General features: G+C 51.9%; 1 pseudogene; it reads left to right on the forward strand.

Annotated features, from left to right (window-relative positions):
- Positions 1-269: 269 nt before the first annotated feature.
- On the forward strand, positions 270-2,441 carry LOC129462981 (uncharacterized; annotated as a pseudogene).
- Positions 2,442-4,862: the final 2,421 nt, after the last annotated feature.

Consider the following 4,862-nt stretch of genomic DNA (forward strand, 5'->3'; position numbering starts at 1 on the left):
GACCTGTCCTGGCCCTGGCCCTTCCCTGCTTGAGACCTTGCCCTGGTTCTCCCCTGGCCCTGGCCCTACCCTGGCTTTGCACTGCTCTGGCCCTTGCCCTGACTCTGGTCCTGTCAGTGGCCTAGCCCCAGCCCTGTTGCTGGTCTTACTATGGCCCAGACCCTGCCTTGGCCCTGCCCTGACACAGTCCTGGACCCTGGCTGTGCCAAGAACCTGCACTGTCCTTGCCCTTGTTTTGCCCTTGCCCCGAACCTGGTCCTGCCGAGGTCATGGCCATGGCCTTGGCCCTAGCCCTGCCCTGGCTGTTCCCTGGCCCTGCCCAGGTCTTGGCACTGGTCTGGCCCTGCCCTGTCTTGGCCCTATGCTTTCCTGGCCCTGCCTTGCCTGCCATGGCCGTGCCTTGGCCCTAGCCTGGCTTTGACCCTGCCCTGGCCCTATCTTTGCCTTCACCGTAGCCTCACCTGGGCACTGTGTTGGACCTGGCCATAGCACAGACCTGGTTGTGGCCCTCACCCTGGCCCTGCCATGGCCCTGTCCCAGACCCTAGCCCTGCCAGGTACCTGTCCTGGCCCTGCTCTGGGCCTGGCTTTGTCCCTGCTTCTTAGGTGACCCTGGCCCTGCCCCTGCCCTTGCCCTTGCCCTGGCACTGGCCTTGGACATGTCCGTGGTCCTAACCCTGGCCCTGCCCTGGAGCTGCCACTGCCTTGGCCCTGCCCTGGCTCTGGCCCTGCCCCAGCCCTGGCCCTGCCCCGGCCCCAGCCATAGACCTGCCTTAATTGGTCATGCCGTGACTTAACCCTGTGCTACCCCGGGCCTGCTCCACCCTGTCCTGGCCCTGCCCTCCCTTTGGCCCTGCCCTGACCCCGCCTTGGCCCTCACACTGGCCCTAGCACAGACCTGGTCCTATCTGTGGCCTTGGCCCGGCATTGAGCCCTGCTCCTGACCCTGGTCCTGCCATGGCCCTGTCCCTCCCCTGGCTCTGTCCTGGTCTTGTGCTGACCCTGACCCAGACCTTGGCCCTGCCCCAGCCTTGTCCTAGACCTGGCCATGGCCCTGCCTCTGCCCTAGACCGGCGCTGTCACTGGCATGGACCCTGGCCCTGGCCCTTCGCTACTTAAGGCCATACCCTGGCCCAGCCCTGGTCCTGACCCTGTCCTGGCCCTAATTTGGCCTGGCTCTACCCTGACATGCTATTCTGCCCCTAGCCCTGACCCTGTCCCTGTCCCTGGCCCTGTCCTGGCCCTAGCCCCGTTGCTGGTCCTGCCATGGACCTTGTCCTGACATTGCCCTTTCCTGGTCCTGGCCCTGGCCCTGCCCGAGCCCTGCTCTGGCCCTGGTCTGAACCCTGGCCCTGCAATGGATATGCCTTGGCCCTGCCCAGACCCTGGCTCTGGCCCCACCTCTGCCCTGGCCATACCCTTGCCCTGGCCTGGACCCTGGTCCTGGTCCTTGTCCTGCCCCAGCCTTGGCCCTGGCCCTGCCCTGCCTGTGCCCTGTTCTATCCTGGGCTGGCCCTGCCATGGCCTGGTCTTGCCATTGCCGTGCCCTAGCCTGCCCTGCTTGTGCCCTAGATCTGCCCCGGCCTTTGCCCTGTATTGGTTGTAGCCTTGACTCAGCCCTGGACCTTCCCTGACCTTGCCTCAGCCCTGGCACTACCCTAGCCTTACCTTGGCATTTGCCCTACTCTGTCTATGGCCTGGCTCTGGCCCTGCCTTGCACAGGCCATGCTCTGCCCTGCATGTCCCAGCCTGGGCCCAGCCCTGGTCTTACCATATTCCTGGCCCCAGCCGTACCCTTGTTTTGGCCCTGACCTTGCCCTGGCCCTCTCCTGGCCCTTCCTTGGTCGTGCCCTGCCCTTCCATGCCCTGGCCTTGCCCTTCCCCTGCATTGTCCCTGCACTGTTCCTACCCTGCCCTGGCACTGCCTTGGCCCCAGCCCTGGCCTTGCCCTTGCCCTGCCCTGGCCTGACCCCAGGCCTACCGAGTCCCTGAAATGGCCCTGGACCTGCCTTGCCATCCTCTGTCCTGGCCTTGTATTGTCCCCACCATGCTCTGGTCCAGCGCTTGCCCTGGCCCTGTTGCTAGTCTTGCCACTGCTATGGCCCTGCCCTGTGCTACCCTAGCCCTGCCCTGCCTTGGCCTTGGCCCTACCATGGCCTTCTCCTACCTTGGCCTGGCCCTACCCTGGTCTTTTCTACCCTGGCCTTGCCCTTGCCTGGTCTTGCCCTGCACTGGCCTTGCCCTGCCCTGGCCTTGGCTTTGCCTCGTCCTGGTCCTGGTTCTGCCCTGGCCCTGCCCTTGCTCTGGATCCTTTCTGGTTCTGCCTTCTCCCTGGCCCTGCCCTTGCTCTGGCCCTGTCCCTGTCCCAGCCTTGACCCTGGCCCTCGCCCTGACAATCCCCAGGCCCTGCACTGGCCCTGCCTTGGCCCTATGCTATCTTAGTCCTGTCCTGGTCCTGAACTTGCCCTGGCCCTACCCTCACCCTACACTGGCCCTGCCCTACCCTGGCCTTGTCCTGGCCTGGCCCTGCCTTTGGCCTGCGCTGGCTCTGGTTCTGCCGTGGACTTGCCCTTGCCCTGGAACCTCCCTGGCCATGATTTTCCATGGTCCTTCTCTGGCCTTGCCCTTGCCCTGTCCCCTTTCTGGTCTTGCCATGTTTCTGGCCCTGCCTTGTCCATGTGCTGGACCTGGCTCTGGCCCTGGACCTCCCTGTCCCTGCCCTGCCATACCCTGGCCCGTTCCTTGCTCTACACTGACCCTGCCCTGTCTTGGCCCTGTGCTACCCTAGCCCTGCCCTGGCCTTCCGCTGGCCCTGATCCTGCCATGGCCCTGGCCCTGGTTCTGCCCTGCTTCTGGCCCTGGCCTTGGTCCTGTCGTGTCCCTGGCTGTGACCCTGCCCCTGGTTTTTCTCTGGCCATGACCCTGCCCCAGTTCTGTCCTATCCCTTGCCCTGTCTCAGTTCTGTCCTAGCCCTGGCCTTTCACAGTACTTTATGCTTAGTAAGGGCTCCATAGTGTCTGTGAGTTGAATGTTGTATTCACAGTGTCTGCCAAAACAGAAAGAAGAAAAACAAAATCTGATGATGATAAGTTAAAGCTTTGTATATGATATGCCTTGAATTGTAATTATTAGTTGTATTAGTTATTAGTTATTAGCCTGTTATTCATTGTATTACATATAGGTCATGGTTTTGTATGCATAACTCCAAACCATTGATACTGTTAAAAGAATATATGAATATATGAAAGAATGTGTAAACGTAAGAATGTATGAGTATCTAATGACCTTTCCTAATTAACTTTTATTTTTAGCTCTATTAGATTCTTCTCAGTGTAACAAATGTTTATGCCTATGTAATTAAGGGCATATTTCCTGTACAGAATATTCATATTACCTAATTGAAAATTATATAATACAAAAATATAATACTATTTTTAGGCCAGGCATGGTGGCTCATACCTGTAATCCCAACATTTTGGGAGGCCAAATTTGGAGAATCATTTGAGGCCAGGAGTTGAAGACCAGCCTGGGCAACATAGTGAGACCTTGTTTTTATTAAATAAATAAATAAATAAATAAACAAATAAATAAATACATAAATAAATAGGTTGGGCACTGTGGCTCATGTCTGTAATCCCAGCATTTTGGGATGCCAAGGCAAGAGGATTGCTTGAGCCCAGGAGTTTGAGACCAGCCTGGGCAGCATAGCAAGCCTCCATCTCTACAAATAATAAAATATTAACCAGGTGTGGTGGTGCGCACCTGGGGTCCCAGCTACCTGGGAGGCTTAGGTGGGAGGTTTGCTCGAGGCTGCAGTGAACTGTGAATGCACCACTATATTCCAGCCTAGACCACAGAACAGGACCTTGTCTATAAGTAAAGAAATAAGTAAAAATATGAATAAAAATAAGTAAAAAGAAATATAAGTAAATATAAATATAAATACACATAAATGTAAATACGAATACATGAAAACAAACAATTTTTAAATTTACCATCACTGAGGGCATCCTATCCATTTCATTTCATGATTCCATTACATCATTTCAGTTAGATGAAATGAACAGATGACTTGAGATGAGATGAAATGATGAGATGAAATGACGAAATGATGAGATGAGATGAGGTGAAGTTTTGAGATGAAATGGTGAGTTGAAATGATGAGACGAAATGACAAAATTGAAAAGAAATTGAAAGGAGATGAAATGAGATGAAATGATGAGATGATAGATGAAATGATGAAATGAGATGATGGATGAAATGATGAAATTATGAGATGAAATGATGAAATGAAATGGAATGAAATAATGAAATGATATGAAATAATGAAATAAAATTGAAATGAGATGAGGTGAAATACTGAGTTAAAATGATGAGATGAAATGAGATGAATGATGAGATGAAATGATGAAATGAGATGAGATAAGATGAAATGATGAGATGAAATGAGATGAAAAATGATGAGATGAAAAATGAGATGAAATGATGAGATGAGATGAAATGAAATGAAATAATGAAATGAATTAAATGAGATGAAATGAAATAATGAAAGGAAATTATGAAATGTAATGATGAAATTGAAATGAAATTGAAATGAGATAAGATGAAATGATGAAATGAGATGAGATGAAATGAGATGAAATGATGAGATGAAATGATGAAATGAAATGAAATGAGATGAGATGAAATGTAATGAGACGAAATGAAATGACGTAATGAAATGAAATAATGAAATGAGATGAAATGAAATAATGAAATGATGAAATAATGAAATGGAAATGAAATGGAAATAATGAGATGAGATGAAATGAGATGAAATGATGAGATGAGATGAAATGATGAGATGAAGTGAGATTAAATAAT

Source organism: Symphalangus syndactylus, chromosome 14, assembly GCF_028878055.3.
Source record: "Symphalangus syndactylus isolate Jambi chromosome 14, NHGRI_mSymSyn1-v2.1_pri, whole genome shotgun sequence".
NCBI classification, from domain to species: domain Eukaryota; kingdom Metazoa; phylum Chordata; class Mammalia; order Primates; family Hylobatidae; genus Symphalangus; species Symphalangus syndactylus.